Source organism: Elephas maximus, chromosome 6 (assembly GCF_024166365.1).
Source record: "Elephas maximus indicus isolate mEleMax1 chromosome 6, mEleMax1 primary haplotype, whole genome shotgun sequence".
In the NCBI taxonomy this organism is placed as follows: Eukaryota; Metazoa; Chordata; class Mammalia; order Proboscidea; family Elephantidae; genus Elephas; species Elephas maximus.
The window spans coordinates 18,326,162-18,349,633 of NC_064824.1; the positions used below are offsets into that span (position 1 = coordinate 18,326,162).

The 23,472-nt window shown below is 50.5% G+C and overlaps 1 protein-coding gene across 3 annotated transcripts in view; it reads right to left on the reverse strand.

The window, feature by feature from the left end:
• The window catches only part of GLI2 (GLI family zinc finger 2), a 352,993-nt gene extending 330,077 nt beyond the window's left edge, over positions 1-22,916 (reverse strand). The window contains exon 1 of one of the 3 annotated variants that reach the window (XM_049889132.1): positions 22,471-22,916. The gene's annotated coding sequence lies outside the window, so the exon portion shown is untranslated. Of the gene's footprint in view, positions 1-20,864; positions 21,036-21,931; positions 22,021-22,470 lie in introns of those variants that run through there. The other 2 variants (XM_049889129.1, XM_049889133.1) reach the window with 2 other exon arrangements.
• Between the last annotated feature and the right edge of the window lie 556 nt (positions 22,917-23,472).

A 23,472-nucleotide genomic window follows, 5' to 3' on the forward strand; every position in this document is an offset into this window, starting at 1 on the left:
TATTATCAGGGTTTATCTCTCAGTCTGTTGTACTGTGGTGGCTTGCATGTTGTTATGATGCTGGAAGCTATACGTCTGGTATTTCCCAGGGTGGACAAGTTTCAGCCAAGCTTCCAAACTCAGAAAGCCTTGGAAGAAAGGCTTGGCCATCTACTTCTGAAAATTAGCCAATGAAAACCTTATGGATCACAACAGAGATACAGTGCTGGAAGATGAGTCTCCTAGGCTGGAAAACAAACAAACCAAACCCACTACTGTTAAGTCGATTCCTACTCATAGCAACCCCATAGGACAGAGTGGAACTGCCCCAGAGGGTTTCCAAGAAGCAGCTGGTGGATTTGAACTGCCGATCTTTTGGTCAGCAGCCAAATGCTTAACCACTGCACCACCAGGAGACACTCAAAATACACGATGGCTGCAACAATGGATTCAAACTTTCCAGTGATCACAAAAATGCCACAGGACCAGACACCATTTCATTCCATGAGTCGAAGCCAAGTCAATAGCAACTAACAACAATAATACCTAAGGGGAATAATTGAGGGGGACCTTCTAAGAGTCGAAATCAACTTGACGGTAATGGGTTTAGTTTTTTGGGGGGTTTTCTCATTCCCTGATATACATTTCTGTAATATCTAAAATGTTTTATCTACATTATGTTTGTGTCAGAAGGAAACTCACTTCACTGACTTCCCCTGGGGATATTTTTTAACTACTTGCCTAGAAATACTAGTCATAAGCCTTAAACATGACCTCACCTTTGATCCAAGAATTCTGCCTCTGAAAATTTACCCAAAAAACATGATCCGTCATGATCAAAGATACATAATAATGTGTGTTAACTGGAAGAAAGTAGAATACAAAACAATATGCGTGATGTGATCCCATGTGTGCAGGAAATATAGTAAACATGAATAGGGCAAGGTCTAGGAGGTCCTCCCCCAAGATGCTAACGGGGGTAATCCATAAAGAACACAGGGAAGATGGAGCTGAGGTCCTGGGCACCATTTACTTTCTTCTTTTTAAATCTTTTTTCATTGTTATTTTACAAATGATCTGCTTTTGTTAAAAAAAAAAAAAAGCAAGTTATTTACACCAATATTCTTAGAGAGTTTATATGCAAAGCCAATTTTAAAAGAATTACTTATACTAGAGAAAAATAACAACCTTAATGTCCAAAATAGAGCAAGTAAAAAAAACACACTTTGACACAGCCAATAGCAAATGCTCACCAAAAAGTTATTAAGTAAAAATTACAGGATGCAAAATTATAATCCATACAACCTCAAATCTGTAAAATGGGGGTATGGGGTCTGGGGAAGAGAGTTCAAGATTCACAGAAAAATAGGCCAAAAAACAAAGCAAAACAAAAAAAAATCTCAAAGCACAGGAGAAGAAATCTCTTATTTTAATATTTGGGTATTTGGGCCATCACGATCCTTACGTCTCCAAGAGGATGGGAGAGAAGACAGTCGTGGGCTATGGAGTCTTCTGGGTCTCGCAGCGGCCGTCCTACCCAGCAGGAGCTGCCCAGGAAGCGGTGGGAGCCCTGCTTTGGAAAGGCCTCTCCCCAGCACGTGGCAGGGCAGAGGCGGCACCAAGTCATCACCCCAAGGCCCAGGGTAGCCTCCGGCAGCCCAAAGGTACTGGACCTTCTTGGCCTGGACCTGGACAAAACCAGGCACCTAGAAACTCTCCCTGATAATTAACTGACCCTTTTCCTGGTCTGAGACAGGGGCACAGAAGTATCCAGGCTCTGGTAAGGGTAGGCTCTGCTCCCAGCCAAGACGTTTCACCAGAAAATGTATCGCTAAAGACCAGCAAGATGGGGGACAGTGGCTTCAACAGCAGCACATGCTAAATGAGAAATAAGGATTTTGGCTGACTATAGCTGTGATAGCTGTGACGGAGCCCTGGTGGCGCAGCGGTTAAGATCTCAGGCTGCTAACCAAAAGGTCGGCAGTTGGAATCCACCAGGCGCTCCTTGGAAACCCTATGGTGCAGTTCTACTCTGTCCTACAGGGTCATTATGAGTTAGAATCAACTCAGTGGCAACGGTGTTTTTTTGTTTGCTTTTGCTTTATAGCTGCAATGAATCACTAGTATGATACAGCTGTCAAATACATATTGTGCCCATTTTGGCTGCCTTATTAATAATAATCACCAACATTTACTGAATGCTAACTATGTACAAGGTACTTGAAACACATTAACTCTTTTTATCCTCACTATGGGATCCCCTGGGTAGCATATACAGTTAAGCACTCAACTACCATCCAAAAGGTTGGTGGTTCAAACCCACCCAGAGGCACCTTGGAAGACAGGCCTGGAGCTCTGTTCCCAAAGGTCAAAGCCTTGAAAACCCTATAAAGCACAGTTTACTCTGACACACACGAGGTCACCATGAGTCAGAGCCAGCTGAAAGGCAACTAACATTAAGCACACACCCTTATGAGATGAGTGCCATTGTTACCCTCATTTTACAGATGCAAAAACACACACAGAACTGGGATCCACACCAAAGCGTTCTAGCTCCAGTGCCTACTCTGGGATCCACACCAAAGCGTTCTAGCTCCAGTGCCTACTCTGGGATCCACACCAAAGCGTTCTAGCTCCAGTGCCTACTCTGAAACCCCCGTTCCACTGAGTCTTACAAAGTAAGGAGCTGATGCGCCCAGTTTCTTCCCAATGACCACGCCACAGCCAGAGTATCATGTTCCTATCCACCCAGGGCACCAAACTGATGCCAGGATGGGTCATACAGACCACGCAGGGACGAACCTACTGAAAAAGGGCGTGAGGGATTTGCCCGGGAAAGAACTGTTGTTAGTTGTCGTCAGTAGGCTCTGACTCATGGCGACCCTGTATGTGCAGAGCAGAACTGCTCCACAGGGTTTTCCAGGCTGTCACCTTTCAGAAGCAGATCACCAGGCCTGTCTTCCAAGGCACCTCTGGGTAAGTTCAAACCATCAATCTTTCAGCTGGTAGTCATGCACTTAACCGTTTGCACCACCCAGAGACTCCAGGAAAGAACTAGCATGGGAAAAATGCTCACGGTACTCAGAAAGGAGGGGCCATAGAAGGGACAAGTGGGTGGACCTCCTCTTAGAGTAGGAGATGGAGGAGGCAGACTGGGAATTAAGAACAGGTAGATATTCCCAATTGTTGGGGCTGCAGGGAGACAGGCCTCTCAAGCAGAGGGAGTCTCTGCTGAGACAATGGCTGTGCCCTGCCCTCCCCCAGAGGAAATGACAGTGGTGCTGTGGATGGCAAGCTAACTCCCAGGAAGGGAGGGGAGCTATTAAGTGGACAGTTCTAGCTTTGGGGCTTTAGGCAACTCCAATAAAACCACAAAGCCTCGGCCACATCTGTAAACTGCAGGTACTGTCGCTGCCTACTGCATAGGGTTGTCCTCAAGGCACAGCACAGGGATCCCGTACCTAGTGGTGGTGCTAACTAGGGCATGGTCTCTAAGGCCTGTCTATCTTCAGATGGCGTGACAGCATTTAAAGACGTGAGCACTTTCTATGGGAACAGTAAGATCTAGTGCTGCTTCCTTTTCAAGACCTAATTCAAATAAACCAGTGAAATGACCATCCATGAATCTGAAAGCCCCAAATCAACCCTCTCTAATCACTTAAAACAGAGAAACTGTGGGTGAGGCATTGACTAAAAACCTAAACCTATTGCCATCGAGTCAATTCCGACTCATAATGACCATACAGGACAGAGTAGAACTGCCCCATAGGGTTTCCAAGGAGCGCCTGGTGGATTCCAACTGCCGACCCTTTGGTTAGCAGCCGTAGCACTTAACCACTATGCCACCAGGGTTTCCAAGCTAGGCTAGAGCCCTGGTTATCTCCCTGCATTACCAAAGCCTTAGCCACCAAAACATCCAGACTCCTGCTTAAAAAATCTACGAAAAGGGTACAAAAGTATTGTGCAGAGCTTATGTGTGAGGCCCAAATGAACCATAAAACATACTTACCAGACCCATTCCCATTGCCATCAGGTCTATTTCAATTCATATCGACCCTGTAGGACAGAGTAGAACTGCCCCTCCTAGGGTTTCCAAGGAGCAGCTGGTGGATTCAAACTGCCAACCTTTTGGTTAGCGGCCGTAGTTCTTTTTTTTTTTTTGTAACGATTTTTATTGTGCTTTAAGTGGAAGTTTACAAATCAAGTCAGTCTCTCACATAAAAACTTATACACACCTTGCTACATACTCCCAATTACTCTCCCCCTAATGAGACAGCCCGCTCTCTCCCTCCACTCTCTCTTTTTTCATGTCCATTTCACCAGTTTCTAACCCCCTCTACACTCTCATCTACCCTCCAGGCAGGAGATGCCAACATAGTCTCAGGTGTCCACCTATTCCAAGAAGCTCACTCCTCACCAGCATCCCTCTCCAACCCATTGTCCAGTCCAATCCATGTCTGAAGAGCTGGCAGCCATAGCTTTTAATCACTGCACTACCAGGGCTTCATGCTTACCAGAGTGCATAAAAATAGAGTTCTACTATATTAAAAAAATGATTCACTTAATTAGCAATTGCTCTTGCCCTCTCAAATCAAGGAGGCCAATCTGCAGACTGGAGCCCTGGTGGCACAGTGATTAAGAACTCGGCTAACCAAAAATGTCAGCAGTTCATATTCACCCACTGCTCCTTGGAAACCCTATGGGGTAGTTTTACTCTGTCCTATAGGATCGCTATGAATCGGAATTGACTCAACAGCAAAAGGGTAACTGCAGACTGCTTGGTTGGTTCATATTTCTTAAGAGAGATGTCAAAAAAAACTGCGTAAATGCCATTTTCTCCCCTTGAAAAGTTCCCCAGGATTCACTTATCAACAAATATTTACTGAGCACAAATAAACTGACAATGGCAAGACTATTGATCAGTATTATAAGAACAGAGCAAGTGGGAGCCTAAGACTAAAAAAAAAAAAAAAAAAAAATTTTTTTTTTTTTTTTTTTAAAGACTAGGGAGGGGAAAAGTCTATAGAGGAGGTAACCTTTGAGTTACTGCCCTCACAGTTAAGGCAGGAAAGATATACCAAGGACAAGTAGCAAAAGCCTTTAAAATCCCTATAGTTAGATGGCTGGTTGGTTGGTTAGTTGGTTGGTTGGCTGGATGAACAGACGGACAGACGGACGGACGGATGGCAGCTGGACAGACAGTGCGTAGATGGATGATAGAGGATGGATGGATGGAAGATGGAGAATGAACGAGTGGGTGGGTGGATGGATAGACGAATGAATGGATGGATGGAAGATGGATGCATGGATGGATGGATGGATGGTGGATGAATAGACAAACAATGGGAGATGGGTGATGGAGGATGGATGGAAGATGGATGATCGATGGATGGGTGGGTGAGTATATGGATAGATGAACGGATGAACAGATGGATGGACAGGTGGGTGGATGGACGGATAGATGGATGGATAGGGGATGGATGGGTGGATGGATGGATGGATGGGTGAGTGGATGGATGGATGAGTAGGTGGATTGGGGGATGGAGGGATGGGTGGATGGATGGTTGGATGGATGGCCACTACTACCCTTAAATCACTGAAGGTGTTCCTGGGATCATAGCTGAGAAGGTTCTGAGAACCAGTCTCATCTTCTCTTCCCTTTTCCACCAGCCATCCCACCCAATAGACCGAAGAGATGACCCTGAGCATGAGATATCTTCAACGGGCAGGTTGAAACAGATGCAGGGCAGACACACCCTTTGCCTACATATGGGCAGGGCTGGTGGGATGAAAAGAGTTACATGTACACATGCTGGGAACTGTCTCTCTCTTTCCACAGTTGTGCCTGGCCCACCAGCAGAAAAAACATCAGAAGCTAAATCAGCCGAAAACCCAAGAGGAAGGAGAATGAAAAGGTAAAGCTGATGATCACTTTGCTGCACCTAACCGTTCTAAATGCTCCAGCCCCAGAGACACCTGGATCCACCGCATATTTATGTCTCATAACCTGAAGACAAACCATGTGTGGACCATAAGTCAGAGGTGCTGTCCTTGGGATCACAAAGCTGGTCCCCTGGAGGTATCCCCAAGCTTTCACGAGTGCCCTCCCCTGCAGGCTGCTGGGTCTCCTCCTCACATTTCACTTTCCAATAACACTGAGCCCACTGAGGATCCCAGAAATATACCAAATATCAAGCATTTGCCCAAAGAATTTCCTCCGCTTAGGCGGCCCTGCCTTCCCCCAATCCTTCCCTTGGCAAAATTCTCATCTTGGAAGACCTAGTCTGGTCCTCGCCTGGAGGAAGCCTTCTGGACTGCTCATGCTCAACCATTTGGTTAGATAAAGGGACCACTGCTAAAGCGCCCTCCATGTTGCAGGTCCCCGACCACAAGGCTTCCCGTTACTCTGACCTAGGACCCGGCAATCTCTGACTAGTGCTGCCAGGATAGCCCGGCCCAACATTCATTGTGAAGTGGGAAGTTTGCCAGCCTGGAATCAGGAAGACAGACATATCCAGGTTATGATGTCTGTCCTAAAGAGGGCAAGGTATCTGAAAATGTCACACCCTCTCACCAGCCATGGAAGGACTAGATTTGCAGGTAGAATCTGGGATGGGGAAGGAGTTGAGTTCTGAAAACACCAGAATATTCTTAGCAGTGGGTTCAACTTGGCATCACAAGGCAGTTGGCACTTACTGAGCAGCTGCTCTCAGACATACTGTGGTGGACATCAGGGGCTGCCTCACTCAACTTTCATCCTGCCCTCCTAGTTGGAGAGTATTTCCCAGACTCCTTTAAAGCTAGGTTTCTGGACACAAATTAGATTACACCAAGTAGATGCACTCATATAGACCGGGAAGCTAAAAATGAGGCAAGGCCAACTTCCTGTCCTTTTGGCTATTTCAGCTGGCAGGCAAGGTCTTAGGAAAGGAATGGCTTTTTGCATCAGTATTCCAGCATCCATTCCCCAGCTTCCTGGATTAGGAGAGCCCGTGGTATAAGAGCAGCATAAACAGCACATTCCTGAGTCCAGGTTCATAAACTCCAGATTGCAACTATAGACTGCATCCTTAACTCTGAGCTCTGGTGACAGCCTCATAGTAAGTGGCTTCCCTGGTGGTTCAGTTTGATAGTGTTCTAGAAGTCATTGTTGGAGGCCTAGCCTAGAACTTGCACCCTCAGCACCTCCAATGTTCTGTAACCATCTAATTCCCTGTGTTAAGCCCCTTCCTGCTTAATATACCTACAGGGGTTTCTACTTCCTGTCCTGAACTTTGTACTAAATGTTTTACCATGTACTTTCACTTAGTCCTCCCTTACCACGATGCAATAAGATTGGTACTATTATTTGTCCTGTTTTACAGATGAGGGACCACTGTTTAAGAAGCAGAGTAGGATCTGAAGCCAAGACTTCTGCAGCTTGCCCCGTGCTACCGTGACAAACACAAGGATGCTTCTCCCAGCTCTCACGCCACTAATTGGTATGAATGCAGGGACAGTAACTGGTATGTGCCTTTCCCCAACACCCCACCCCCCAGTCTGTCCCTCATCTCACCTTTACCCCAGGGGATGGATATTCCTCGAAAGAATCTAGGTGACAGAGGGAAGAGACCTAAGGCAGTGTCACAGCAACACAAAAACCTGGCGAGGGAGCACGAGGGTCAGCAGGTTCACTCCCTTCACAGCAAAGCTCCTGAGCCCAGGGGAATGGCAGTGACAGGGCAAACGCTGAGGCTCCAGCTGCCTCTTCTTACACCCACTGCCACCTCTCCCAGCGAACATTTCCACGTAGCTGCCTTTCAAGGTCACGCTGGCCAATTCACGACTTTTCTAAAGCAGCCTTCCTCCCAGGCACGGAGGAAAACGGAGCAAGACACACATCTGAGAAACCTAAGGGATTCTGAAGGACACCGGCTCTGTAACCAACTTAGCAAGGTGCGCCCATGGAGAGTTTAATCAGCGCCAGGCACGTAACAGATGTTTCAGTAAGTGCGAGCTGATTGACTGATGGATTGCACAAGGAATGCCTCCTGACAGCATCCGCCACGCTGTTTCAAGTTCAAGGCACAGAAAAGAAGGTTTCAGGTTTCCAGTCTGGTGTGAGGACAGGTTGTGATGATGGCTGCCTCCCACTGTGGGAGGTCCTCAGGAAGCCCCAGCGGCAGAGTACTGCTCTGCCAGTCCCCAGAGAACCCCCGGGTCTGGCTGGTGCCTTTTCCCTTCCCTCTGTGCATCTGCAGGCCCTAGGTTCATCTGGCCCAAGGTTTCTCAATAGCAACACTGTTGACATTGCAGGCCAAATAATTCCTTGTCGTTGGGCGACCCTGTGCATTTTAAGATATTGAGCAGCATCCTGGCCTCGAACCACTATATACCAGTAGCAGCCCCCCAGTTGTGACAACCAAAAATGTCTCGTCATTGCCAAATGGCCTCTGGAGTCAAATCACCACCAGCTGAGAGATACTGCTATAGCTGGCATTTCCAGCTTCTCTGATGGCAGCACGTAGAACCCACCTCCAGGGGAGACTCCTGGTTTGGGTATAAGAAACTCAGCTCTTCTCCGGGCTCTGCCTCCCACCACCTGAGTGAACATGGAGGTTATCCAACCTATCTGAGACTCAGTTTACCCATCTGCAAAATGCGACCTTATTCTAAGTGGGTTACATGTATCTGGGTATGCAGAAGGCACTCATGATTGCTTATATATTGGTTTCCATACAGTTGTTCTGAAAACCTCAGATGGCACTTCCAATCTCTCACCAAAAGATTGGAAGATACTACTAGAAATCCAGGAAGGCTATTAAGGGCCTCAAAAACAGCTGTCAAATACCTTGGCCACCTTATTCCACCTTTAGGGATCTATTCTAAGGAAATGACCAGGATTTCAGGTAAACATTTATACATCAAGGTGTCAGTCCCAGCACTGTTTACAATAACAAAACCTAGCAACAATTTAAATGTATAATAACAAAATGACGGTAAAATAAAATGCAAAAGAGGCAGACAAAGGGATGTATTATGTTGGCCAAAAGAAAAAATCACATTAATAAAATATTATTAATTAATAACATGGAAAAATGTCCCTGTTAAGTGAACCAACGGCCCTAAGACCGTATACAGTGTAACTTCAGTTTTGTAAGAAAACGTAGAGCAAAAATAATACAGAGACTGGAATGAAAACAAAATTTCATTCTTTATTACACTTTTCCTTATTTCACAAGTTTTCTGCAGAAAGGTATGTCTTAGTTCCAAGATCTTGGGGGAGAATACTGCATTGTTGTTTTAAATATTTTTACATCAGGAGAGAAGGCTTTGCTTGATCCCCGAGAGCTGAATCAAAGCCCAGACCTTAAACACGGAGTGCCGAGCCACGCAGACAGAAGGCTGCGAAAATCTAAATAAAGGGAAACCCAAGGAAACAGAAGCAGGAGAAGGAGGGTGGGCAGCTCCTGGGCCATTAGGGAGAACCTGAGGCTGCCGTAGGGTGAAATGGGCAGGCACGTGGGATGGGTGGGACCCAGGCCCGCCCCAGGTACCACTCTGTCCTCCCGTATGGGCGGGCAGCTCGAGGGGCACACGACGGGCTCGATCAGGCAGAGCCAGGGGGGTTGCCAGGCTGATCCTAGAGGTTGGCTACTAGTGGCCCACGGTGGGCACTTGTCTGCATGCTTGGGTTCTCACTGCCAAAATCATTGCCAGAATGTGAACTCTGCTGGTTTGGGTATAAGAAATATGGCTCTGCCGAGGGCTCTGCCTCCCACCAGCTGGGTGAATATGGAGATTATCCAACCCCTCTGAGACTCAGTTTACATATCTGCAAAATGAGACCTTATTCTGCAATGCACTCCACACCGCGTCTCAGGACCCATTAGCCCAGCCACCCAAGAAAGATTCAGGAGCCCAATGACTCATGTCCCACTCACTTGAAGACCAAAGCAGCACCACACTGGAGCACAGAGCCTCAGCTGTTCTTGGTAACACACCTGGGCTGGGCGCTGGGGTCTGCAGGGTCCTGGGCTTAGGGCTGAACCTGGAGAAGGCGAGGCCCTGCACATCAGAGACCTGGAGAAGGAAACAGCACCAGCCTGTACCCCACTTCCCACAGGGCACCCAGTACCAGTGGGGTTACCTGGCAGAATGTCCTCAATCTGCCTTATCAGCCTGCCTGCAGGGGTCTGGATCAAGCAGGGAAATTGAACAAATGTAGAGGGAAGGAATATTTACACCTCCTCAGATTCACTGTAAACTTCAAGCGTCCACTGTCTGAGCCAACTACAGAAGTGATCAGGGAGAGTCCACACACAACAATTTCAAAATGTCCAATGTTTTCTTTTTTTCATGCTATCTTGAAATCCTTGCCCACGTACACTCAAAAGATGAAGATAAAGCACTTGGGTTTCAGTGGTAGAATTTTCACGTGGATTCTCACCTTCCACACGGGAGACTCAGGTTCGATTCCCAGCCAATACACGGGGCACCGCGTGTTGCTATGATGCTGAACAGGTCTCAGCAGAGCTTCCAGGCTAAGACGGACTAGGAAGAAAATCCTGGTGCTCTACTTTCGAAAATCAGCCAACGCAAACCCCATGGATGACAACAGTCCAATTTGTAACCCATCATGGGGAGGGAACAAGACCAGGCTGCCTTTCATTCCATTATGCATGAGGTACCATGCATCAGGGGTCAACTCAATGGCAGCTAAAAACACCAACAGAGTCTGCAGTGCATCATACAAACCGCAAAGCCCCCCAAAAACAGCTACACCAGGTCAGAGCCAAAGGCGTTTAAGGGCACACGATTCCAAGGCCAACAAGACCCTAGTGACGGGGAAGGCCACCATTCCCAGAGCCCCAACCATGAGCCAAGGGTCTTGCTGGGGCTCCCACACAGAACCTCATTTAATACCTAAAACACACCGGCAAGGCAACTGCCACAGTCCCCAACCTGAGGCTCACAGGGAGAAGAACCATGCCCCAAAGCCATGCACTTTCTGATACTCCAGCAGCCCAACTCATCAAGGTAGGAACCCTTTCAGCACTGCTTCATGTCTTCTCACTGTGAAGGAGCCTCAAGTCATGGAGAGGAGACAAATACGCCAGTGCCTAGGCCAGGGTGCAGGGAGCAGACCCCAGGGCTGCCAGGAGGCGCTTTGGGGAATGTGGGCCGTAGGCTGACCTGCAGTGGGGCTCCAGGAAGGGCAGGAGCCCGTTCTCCACTCTGCCGTCAGCAGCTCCATTCCTATCTTCAGCTCGCACCTTGTGTGAGAGTACAGCCTGCCCCTTACCACATATTAGGGAGACGACATGTAGGGTAGAAACCAGACCCAGCACCCATAGGTTTGCCTCACTCTTTCCAGGCTATCAGGCAGGATACTGAGACTTAAAAGCTCCCTCCCAGGTCCCCAAGACCTGAAATTCCAAAGAATCAGACAGAAAGACTATAAGAGAGATGGAGGGAATGAGAGGGAAGGCAGAGAGAGTGAGAGAGTAAAAGAAGGAGACACAGAGGGTCAGACAACACTCCTTCTCAGAGTTACAAGAAAGTTTAAACACAGGAGTGGTGTCCTCTGACCCTACAGAGTCACATACCTATAGAGAAACTTGACCAATGAGGTACCTTTTCAGTCACAGGAGCCTCAGTTTCCCCACCCCCTACAATCCCATCTGTACCACACTGGGTGTATGGTGGCCCCACTCCCTGACAAGCTGATTGTGTGCTGTGGGACGTCTGAAAGGGGCCCAGCAATGACAGGCGAGGCAGGGCCCTGGCTCTGGGCTGAGGGCTGCAGTCACGCCCTGGGATAACAGCACCTCCCACCTGGATAAAACGTGATGCTCAGAGCCCTCTACCATTACAGCTCCTCCCAACATCCAACAGTGACTGAACCATAGGGGCTGATAAAGAAACTGGGGCCACACACCTAGAGATTAAGACAAGGGGGCTGGAAGCCAGCAGCCCTGACCCAGAGACTATGCGGTTCTCTTTGAGCATGGGGGGTGTGTATGTAGCACGTTCGCTTTGAAAGGAGAAAAGCATCATTCACCCAGGGGATTAAGCTTTGTCTCCTGCTTCGGTTCTTTTGTTTGGTCACTGAGCCATTTAAGATAAAGATAGGGATGGAAACCAATGTTTGCAACCCCCAATTCTGTGCCAAGTACCATGCCAGCCACTTGCCATGAGCCATCTCATTCATTCTTCCCCACAACCTTTTAAAGGGGGCTCTTTCCATTTACAGTTGAGGAAAGTAAGGTTCAGAGAGGTTAAGTAACCTACCTGAGGCCACACAGCTAGTAATGGCAGAACTTTCCGCCTGAAGGCCAAGCTCTTACACCCTACACCCTGCTCCCTCCCTCACAGATGTCCACAGAGAAACAAAATTGACTTCCCATAGAGTAGTCTGGAGGGCAGATGCTATGTATACCTGAGCATCCAGCCAGCCTAGGGCAGTGATATCAAAATGAACTGGAAAGCGGAGGCCAGGGAACCAGAGAGCACATCAAGGAAGGCCCACCTGCATTTGTGAATCAGACTATGACACTTCATTCTGGACCCAGCACCATGGCGACACCCTGGGGGAGGAAGAAGCGGGTACCAGAGCAGCCTACAGGAGTCAGAATGCTCTGTCCACTTACATATGCCCCTCTGAACAGAAGGACCTCCCCCTTCCTCAGGAGGTAGAAACGAAAACAGGAGTTCAGGCTTCAACACAGGGCCTCACGTTCTACACACAGTCTTCTCAAGACCCGAGCAACAAAGGTCTGTGAGTAGAGCCTGGGGTCAGTGGAAGGGGAGCAGAGGCCCAAACCTAGGTCATAGGGTTAGACCTGGGCCAGGGGGTGAGTCTGGGTCACTAGATGCCCAGGCCCCACATACTAACCAGGGCTGAGCCTCCTTCGCACTGACCAGCAAAACCCGCTGGTCTTCTCACCCTTAAAGCAGGCCCTCTCTACCTCTGAAGCCTAATACCATGACAGCATGGGTGGGTATGACAGCCCACCCGACTCCTCCCTCTGGGTGCTCACCCCCACCAGCCTATCTTCTTCCTACCCTTTTGGGAAACCACAAAGACGACTACAAGGCAAGCCCTTCAGCTGAACCTAAGCGTGGAGGAGCTTCCATAATATTTGCTCCAACTGCTGAGCCTGGAACCAGACCTAAAGAGGATCAGGCTTCTGGTCAGTTCAGCCATAAAGAATGAGCAGCCATCACAGGTACACGCAGCTTCTTATGCAGGAGAAAAAGGAGCCATTCTAGGGAGCCTCAGGCCAGAACCTACAGCACATTTTAAAAACTAAAGTGGTGGTTTAATAAGCTCACTACTCCCGATCTCTCCTAGGGCGTAAGGCATCTTTCAGGGCAAAAGCAGGTGACTATCAGAGTTACCTTAGGGGCCCAGCTGCTATCCCACCTCTCTCTGTGCTGTGTTGGAGCAGCAGCCAATCGGTTCTCAGGCAGTTTGTCCCTCCACCTCCAGTCCAGCAACAGCCAACCAGGTGGCTGGCTGAAAGTCTTACAATCTGCAGAGGTCACTTTCCTGGGTTGGTCCATCCAACCTTACAGATACAAAGGCAATTTCTTTGTTAATGCCAAATCACAAAAGAACTGAGGCACATCACTGTAAGAAAAACGATAATTACCATCAATGCACGCACAAACACACACACAGTCTCAAAAAATGCAGATTCCCGGGCTCTACCCTGCAGTAATTCTCATTCAGTAGGTTGCCCCCAAGCCTGAGAATCTGCATATTTAGCAAGCGTCCCACCTGAATCCCATGCAGGAGGCCCAGGAACCCCACTTGGAGAAGCTACAAAGCCTGGTTGTCGAACTTGCCTCTTTGGACTCATTTCCAGATTCTGACCTTATTTTCTTAGTCTATTTCTCTTATTGTATGCAAAGAGGAGAAAAAAACTTCTAATTCATAGAGGGAGCTGGTGACTCAAGGTTTAACGACACTGATGTCTACCTGCATTAACACACCCCACATTCACACATCACAGTGGGAAGAATATCTAACATACTATATTTTCTGGATAAATACAGCCAACATACGTTCAGTAGTACTTTCTGTTCCCAATCTTGATGCGCGTACCTGCAAAATTCCTGGCTGAGTAACTGCTGAGTCTGATTTCTTCTTCCCCTACATAAACAAGGCTGCTGCAGCCCCAGTCAGCGACCACCAGATGTGTCCCTTCACCTTGATCTTGGCAGCCAGCGAGGGCCGGCCCTAAATATACTGTCACCATGTGGACACACACAATGTATCACAACAGCACAAGCCACCGCCATCTGTGGAAATGCCTGAGTGATGTGCTTTCAACCTGTCATCAGCCCACAATGACCTCAATTTTTCCAGAAATAAAGTCAAAACTCTACCCTTATCTTCAGAGATGTAAGATATATTTATGTGTCAGCTCTTCCTTCATTCGGCTCTGGCCTTCAGGAAAAGTCTGAAAAGGCATCACGGGCCGTCTGGTTCCCCTGCCCCCACCATGTCCCCAAGTCCACCCCCACACTCACGCAGTGACCACAGGCCCCGAGGTTCTCTGGGAGAGTCACAGCAGGGGAAGGGCATGACATATTCCTTGGGAGGTGTCCTCACTACACTCTCCTCCAAAGCAGAGGCAATGACAAAGACCCCACATGTTCTCCAGACCTGGCCCTCCTACCCTGTCTGATATGTCGCCCTTCAAGAGGGCTGGGGAGAAGTATGTGCTGCCTCCAAGGAATTTGGAGCTGGAGGCCCTGAGAAAGCACACTTGCCAAACTCCCTCTCTGCAAAGAGGCAAAGCGGGGTCACCCAGCTCTTGAGGGGCTGAGTCACATTCTTTCTCATGGTAACCCCAAAAGTTGGGACTAATGTCTCTTCATAGTGCACCCACCCATCACTCTTACTGTCTTCCTCAACCATCTCCAGAGAACAGCCTGAAAAGATGATACGTAAGAGAGTCTTAGCAGTTACCTGGAACAATCCTTTATACCACCACCATCTTAATGGGTAGGTGTGTAATGACCTGCTCTTAAGGAGCTGATGGTCTTAATTAGACAATGGCAAAGATGATGGAGGAGGACATCAGAGCCCCTTCTCCCTTCTCCACCTGGCAGTCATACACATCCTTCAAGATCAGTTCAAATGGGACGCCTTCCTTAGTTCCTAAAGAACTTAGTTCAGACCCACAAGGTACAGTATCCTGATGGTCATGTTGGAATTATTTAAACACATTTGTGTCCTCCCCAAGACTGAACTTTGTAAGTCTTCTGTCCCCTGTTCCTTAGGCCACTGCTTGGCAAGCTGTAGATTCTCAAAGGGAGAATCGACAAATTAAGAGCTATTTTCTGGCCATTAAGGCCTGCCTTCACCGCAAATACATGCATGCTCATCTCCTCATCTCAGGTTTAAAAATATAGACTTGTTTTCTTTAACTCCCAACATAATGAATGAGCTTAAATATTTGAAGTTGAAATCATTAAGTAAATCATTTCACCTGCAAAGCTTCTCTTTGCATAACATTAATTCATGATGGCAGCTAAAACAAATTCATCATTTTCTGTATATTAGAAGCTGATTTATGTAGGAATTGAAAAAAATCATGAGCTCAAAATTATGTTGACGTGATGTACGTGCTCAACGAAAAGAGATTTTTCTCTTTCCTTCTTTTTTTTTTTTTTTTTTAAATCATCCGAACAACTGAATTATGGTGAGAAGGAAAAGGATCTGAGAAGAGGAAGGAGGCGAAGCACTGGGAACCCGAAGAATGAATAATGCCACTGCTTCACGCGTGTGACAGTCTCTCTCAGGGCGCGTACACACACACGCTACACTCTCCAGTTATTAATGTCAAGTATGCCAAAGATACACTAGAAAATCATTACCATTCATCCCCACTAACCGTCATTAAATTTCAATCAATTCAACTTAGCACAAGTGTACTTGAGCGGCCCTTACAGTTCCTTATAAATGTGGCTCAAAAGTCGGGCTGACTTATTGCATTGTCCACCACACAAAGGAGCCTTGCTAAGCATCTGCTGAAAGGGGGCTATCTGGGTCGGGGATGGATGCTCTTTTAACATCCCGGGCATCCGGGGATCTTTCTTTTTCTAAGCGCTAAGGGGGCTCCACTCCCTACAGGTCAACCCGAATGGGAGTGGGGGGTATTTTTAGCGACCACCCTTTCTTTCCTGCCTTTGGGGTGGAGACAGGGCAGAAGGCCTTCGTGGCTAGAGTCTGAGCTTTGCAGACCGTATAGTAAAGACAAAGTTTCATACGCCACCAGAAGTTTGGTAACGTGGTCCCTCCCGGCTCTCTCGAAATTGGTTCATTCGCTCTGCAAACCGTAAAGCAAAATCAAATTTCCTTCGCAGGTAAGGGGTGAGGAGGGCGCGCCAGTCAGAAGGAGAGAAGGGAGACTCCGGCTCAAGTCCACCCTGGGCGAGCACCTTTTGCGAGAGTCACTGGTCCCCAGGATGGAGCAGGACCCCGCGCGCTCCGGGCTCCGACTCCCGGTCCACAAAGGCGGCGGCCGGGGAGATGCGGTCTGGCCGGCTCGTTTGCTTTCTTCTCCACCGGCCACGGGCTGGGCCCGGCCTCCCGCCACTCGCTGGCGGCGGCGGGTGCGCGGCCGGGACAATGTGGGCATTGTTCGGGAGCCGCAAACCAAGCAGCGGCGGGCAGGTGGGGAAGGCGGCGCCGCCGGCTCGCGGCACTCGGGGCAGGGAACGTTCCCTGACGCGGGCTCGGTCAGCGCGGCCTCCTGGTGCAAGCCCTCGGCGGAGAGAAAACCTAAGGAGGGGACGCGAGGGGAGGATGAGAGGAAAGGAGAAGGAGAGACAGAGGAGAGAGATGTGAAAAGAGAGGAAGCGAGGAGAGAGAGAGACAGAGGAGGGGGGAGAAAGGAAAGGAGAGAAAGGGAGAAGAGAGGGATGAAATACAGGAGAGCAAGTAAGGGAGAAAGGCAGAGAGGAGACAGACAGACAGACTTGTGTAAATAGAACTGCACAGGCTGCCCAGGAAGCTTCTGGAAAGAGCAAGAGTTCACCCTACTTCATAAAGGGAAAAGGCTCCAAACCCAGCCTAGTCAGCAAAGCATAATCACACCAAGGGCTTTGCTTAATTACAGGCTTGAGCGCTGGGTCTGGAGGGAGGGAACTACTTAGCTGTGTCCCGGGAAGGCCCAGACGCTCAACTGATTTGTAAGGCTGGGAACACAATATCCCCCCACCTCCACTCCACCCCAAGCGCACTGAGCCAGGAGCCTGGAGGAGAAGGCTGGGGTCTGCAGTGTTGTGGACACAGGTGGCCAAGAAAAGCCGTCCTAGAGATGAGCTTTCCGTGGCTGAGCTGCACTGGCCAACCCAGCCCTTCCTTCCGGTCAGCAGCAAGGCCACAGGCCTGGGGAGGCCCCGCCCGGCTGTCCAGGCCACCCGGCCTGCAGCTAAGCGGCCCTCCCTCCCCCTTCTCCCCACCCCCAGCTCCCTTGCAGGAGGCCAGGGGCCCTTGGCCAAAAGGGGGAAAATCAATCCCGTGCTAATGAATAAAAAGTCCCCTTTATTTCACTGCTGTTTTTGGTTCATTAAATTTTCCACAGATTTGCAGAGAAGAAAACATAATCAATAAACCTTGACAAAAGTGAACGTGAGAAAAAGGCCAGAGAATGGAAAAGCGAGATAAAAGTGATATCCGATCACAGATTCCAGGGGCAGATGAGGAGCTGGGGGGCTGCTGAAGAATCTCAATGGACCATCGCCCCTTGGCCGCGTTCCTCCCTTTGCTGCGACTCCTCATTCCAAACAATAGTAAACGCACTAACACTTTTCTTCTTATGCTAATGTGAAACCCGGCACTCCCAGCAACAAACATGCACACACACAAAACCACAGTAACTTAACTCAATTGAAACTTAAATCTCAAAAATGGTTTAATAGATATTCTTTGGCCACAACTCAGATCGGAGTTTTTTCCCCCATATGTATGTTTTTTAAGCAGCCAGAATCAGAAGGCAAACAGCAACATTAAGGATGCTTTTGTGGATTAAAAAAAAAAAAAAAAAATGAGGAAAATCAGATCCGGAGGATAGGAAAGGTACGCTGTTGTCAGTGCTGCTTTTCCCCAGGGTTTTAAACTTAGTTCTGCATGTTAAAGACATTATTGTCGTGCTCGATATTTAAAAAGCCAATGCTTGGGATTTTTCTTAATCTTTTATATGCCACACAAACGCTCAAATTGATGTTAGAGGAAATGGTTAACACTGAATCAGGTGCTAGATATGTATTTGAAAACCATAGGGTCGCTTTTTACCAAAGAACACCATCAAATGTCAGTGTCCGATGACCCTTCCCCGGCGCTTCTTTTAACTGGACAAGGCTGACGGAAGAATCACAGAGCAGTTTTTTCTTCTCCCGTTCTTCAGAACTGTGTGAACCTGGCACCCTGAAATTGCTGCACATCCCCGTTTTTGGTACAATCGCCTAGTCCACCTCTCTGAATTTTCTAGAATCTGAGACTACTGTTTCTCTCTTTGGCATTCTTCACGTGTTTCATTTCTACATGCCTCTGACAGTCTCTGAAAAGAAGAAAGGGGACAGGCTTCCCCGGGGTTCCTTTTCAAAGGGCCCTGGCCCAGCAGGAACAGCTGCAGCTGTCCGCAGCAAGGTCCACCTAGCTGTCTCGTGCACCAGGGAAGCAGAGGCCCTGGCACTGGTAGGAACCACACTCCCCGCCCCCGGCCTAAAAGCACAAGCTGGTTTACTCCACCTCCTTCAAGCACCACTCAGATGAAAGGAAGCCCTGCCGAACACACACTTTTCCGGGAAAAGACAAGCTGCCCTAACCCTTGAGTACACAAGGATGAACGACCCTGGGCTTGAGGCTTCCCAAACCGGCTGGGTGTGTGGGGATCTCAAGCACTTCCCAAGCGCACACGACAAACTCCTGGTCTCATTTAACGGGAGCCGCTGACATCTTTGGAGAGACGTTTTCCCCTGGGGTGGCCAAGGGGGCCCTGGTGGAAGATGGGTGTTTATTAGGCAAATATTCAGTTTTGTCTGCCTGTGTGCTGAATCCCTGGGTTTGCTAATCCAGCCCCAGGGGCTGCACTGTGTACAGGGCACTTGTAGGAGTACAAAAAGCGTGAAGTATTTGTGTATTTTTCAGTCTGCAGTGCAAACAAGCCAGCTGCAGTATACAGCCCCCGAGACCCCCAAAGCCAGGCGATGGGCAGCTGACCAAGCAGCCCTGCAGCCCCTTCTCCCAACCAGGCAACCAAAAGGATTCCCTCTTTGTTCAATGCTCTCCCCACAATGAGATTGCAGCATCCCTGAGAAAGTGGAGTGGCTCTCCCTTCTAAGGCCAGAAGAGCCATCCCCACACCTGCTTCAGCTGGGGCCAATCAAGAGCCCCTGAAGGCGACGGCCAGGGAGCAGCCTAGGGGTCTCGGCCCAAGGAGTCTAGACCTTGTGCAATCCCCATCAGATCAGTACCCATGCAGTATAAAAATACGTCCAAACAGTGTCTAAAAGCAATCTCCCCTACTTCTTTGTGTCCAGCCCTGGTCTGGGAGTTTTGCTCCCTCTCACAGGTGACATTTGAAAACAGACTGCTCTGGACAGTCTCTCACTCAGATGTGGAACCAAGCGAAGGTCAGCTCATCTGAGGGCTACTTCCTGGGCAGGTGGGCTCCTCACCTCAGTGGGGATCTCCCCAGCATTAGTTTAACATCCCCTCCCCCAGAATCATTCAAGTAACCTCATGAAATTGAGATACTTCTCAATGAGGAGGGGAAATACAAAACCAGCCTAAATATTACACAATATAATTAATCTGAAAGCTCATCAGACAAGTGACAACTTTCCATATATGGCCGATTACAAGTGAAATTTAAATCCAGGAGACAAAAGCTCCACAATTTCCTGTAACCCTCAGCCAAAGGAGGAAGAAGTCACCAGTCAAGGAAAATGAAAGCAAGAAAGATGAAGGAAGAAACACAAGAAGGGAGGTTAAAGAAGAAGGGAGGAGGCCTTTCAGACATTCTAGGACTGCTGTCCCAGGGCAGACTAGAAGCTGGGAAGCGGCAAGAGCCTCAAACTGCACACTGGCTGGGCATAGCCTGGATGCCCTCCCTCCCTCGGGGAGCCGGCCCAGGTAGCCACACAGAGAATTGCCTCCCGCGTGAGCAACTGGGGAGCCGCTCCCAGGCCCAGAGAGGGCTACCTCTTTCCACACACGCACGTACACACCGGGAGGCGAGCGAAGGTAGCTCCCAGCCCAGGTAAGGAAATGGGAGGTGAGGTGGCTGAAACAAACAGCCCTCATCAGGCCGGCGTGTGACCAGTGCGCCTATTCTGCTGCCTTCTGCTGCTGTATATTTTGGATTCCGCAGTTTATTTACTTTACTTTTTGGCACCGAGCCCCCTGAGCATGCCAATACAATATTTGTTTAAACACTATTTTATGCCGCTTGCAAGGGAAACGTTTACTTTCAAATTCTCCGACATCCCCCAGAGCCTCGTCTGCAAACAGCGTATGAGCGTTTTACAACTGCTCGCTTTATCTGAAGCTGTCTGGATTAAACCTTCACACGCCTGCCAGGGCGGTGAGCGGGGGCCGAGGGCACCGCTGACGACCCGGACGCGGCCACCGGACTGCCAAGCTGCACCCAAGCGGTATGCCCCAGGCCGGGGAGGTGGGAGACGCGTCATCGACTGGGACCAGATCCTAGGAAAAGGTCTACTTTTCCAACGAGGGCTCAACTCTAGAAGCCGCACAAGAAGTATACAAAGAAGAGAGGAGTGAGGAGAGGCGCCCCTCGGGGACCTGCAGGCCACCAAAGCCTCTGCGGCCGGTGGCGGGCCACCAGGGGCGAGGGGCGCGGGCTGCGAGCCCAGCTTACCGCGCCGTAAAAGTCGCGTTTCCTAGGAAATGACAGCGATTACCGCCGGGCAGTAAAGGCGCCGAGTTGGGTGGACTTCCAGCTCCCCGCCCTTGGCGCACCCCCGCAGCGCGCTCACACTCGCACTCACACACGCGAGCACACGCTGCCTTACTCCACCCGCCTCCCCTCTCCCCCTCCGCCCCCCGTCTGGGAACACTCTCCACTCTCTAAACCCTTAATAGGATTGGCGCCCAACTCTCTCCGCGCCTCTCCCCATCCATCACACACAGATCAAGTTGCAGTAGTGGATTTTTCAAATTCCTCAGCAAATATACTTGTTGAGAGATGGCCCCTGGGGGGAGGGCGACGAGTGGGGCCGGGAGTGGAAGTGAGGGGTGGGTGAACCCGAGGACCCAGAGAGGGATTAGGAGCCGATCCCTTCGGGAAGTCAAGCGGTTCTTGGGGCGGAGGGCAAGGGGAGGAGGAGGAGGAGAGGGAAGGCGCAGAGGCCGGAGCAGAGCGCCGGACCGGCCGAGGGGGAGGGGGCGACGGGCCCGGCGAGGGGGAGGAAGGAGAGAGGAAGAAAGAAAGGCGCGGCTCTGGGATGAGGGCGCGGCGAAGTGGAGAGAAAAGTTCCCCAGTGGCGGCGCTGGCCTCAGATGCGCGCCCACCGCCCACCTCGGAGAGCTTCGCAGCACTCAGCCTAAGACCCTCACCACTCTGCCCCGCCCCCGCCGCGGAGTCAGCAAAGCGCGGACCCGGCCAGGCTGGGCAGTGCACCCCGAGAACCGAGGCTCTTCCCCTGGTGGGGGGGGGGGTGCAAAATCGCCCCTGCCCACGAGTCCCAAGCCCCAGGACCTCCTTTACGTCTGCTTGTCCAGAGCCCAAAGTGGGGCCATCCCCATTCGCCCCGGCCCCCGCTTCCCGGACCTCTTGAGCCTGGCGCCCCAATCCCCGCACTGTGGCGCCTGTCTCCGGCCAAGGGACCTCCCGAGAGAGCGCAGCATCTCTGTCGGCCCGCGACCGGCCAGGATAGGGACGCTTCGCAGAGAAAAGAAAGCCAAAGAAGGCCAATGCAACTTTACCGAGGGAGACAAAAGTTTGCCTCTAGCACGCAGGTGGCCTCTCGGGCGCTGGGCGGTGGCTGCGGGCCCCCATCCCAACTTAACTAGCGCGGCTAGCAACGGGACTGCCGTCCGCCGGGGCTGCAGGCCGGCGGGGATGGAGGGCGGGGGCCGGGCAGCCCCTACCGCCGGCGATCAGGGAGCTCCCGCAGGCTTCGGCGCGCCTCGCGGCCCGCGCTCCTCCCTCCGGCTGCTGCGGCCCCTCCTCGCCTTCCTCCGCGTCCGTCGCCTCCTGCTCCTCCTCGAAGTCTCATTGATGGGAGTTTGAAAAAAAGTCCGCGGTGCCGCGCTGCCTTGGCTGGCTGGCTCCAGCGCTCCTGCAATCCATCAGCGCCCGAACCGCGCAGCGCCCCCGCGCGCTCGGCGCGTGCACTCCCGGCGCCATACGCCGTGCCGCCCGCGTCGCGCGCGGGGTTCTGCACTGAGCGCCGTACCACGACGCAGGACCCGCCGCGGGGACGCCCCCTCCCTCCAGCACCGAGGAAAGAAAGAACACCTACTAGGAAAGTTCGAGGAGGGAACCGAAGAGCGCGCCAGTCTCCAACACTTTTTTTTAAGGCGCCGGGGTGGGTGGGGAGTCACTAACTCAAGTCAGATGAGCTCCGGAGCCGAGGCGCAAGGACTGCTCTGTTTTCAATCTCTGAAATCCAGCCCCTGCCCTCCCAACCTCCCCCTTCCTCTCCACCGGGAGATGCCCGGGTCGCTGTTCTCAGTGCGGCCTCTTCTCAGGGCGCTGTGGGCGGAAGCCGGGGCCCGGAGGGGCCGGGAGGGGCCTGGCTCCGCGCAAATCCTTCTCTCGCTGGCGGGTCTGGGGGCGGCAGGCAATGCGCGCAGGTGCCGGGAGTCCGGCCCGCGCCCCCCGCCGGGGCTGGCACACGTCGCCATCGGAGCGCGTGTTTTGGAGAGGCGAAGCAGCCTTCTAGGTTTGGTGCATGTATGTTTTGTAGGGAGGGGTTTTGTGTTGTTTTAAAGAAACGCCGCTCGAGCTGCTGCAGCCAGATGGAAGTAATCAGAACTCAACAACAGAGGAAGAAGGAAGAAAAAAATCTCACTGAGTTTTTGGGCCAAAGAGTGTATGGGGGTGTGTGTGAAAGAACTAGTTTAAACACTCCGTAACTTCACAATCCAGAGCTTCCCGGCTTGCAGAAGTATGGGGGGGCAGTACGCTTCCCCCGGTCGGGGGCCACCAACCTATCCAGGGCACCTGGGCAGTACCCAAACAGTGCCTCGTTGGGAGAACTTTTTTTTTCTAACATTTTGTGGAACATTATATGCCAGACGATGTGTTGTGTTATATTTTCTTTATATTATTTATCCCTTAAACCCAAACCCAGGGCCGTCGAGTCGATTCCGACTCATAGCGATCCTATAGGACAGAGTAGAACTGCCCCATAGTTTCCAAGGAGCGCCTGGCGGATTCGAACTGCCGACCCTTTGGTTAACAGCCGTTAACACTTAACCACTAGGCCAGCAGGGTTTCCCCAGAACTCCCTTAGACCTCC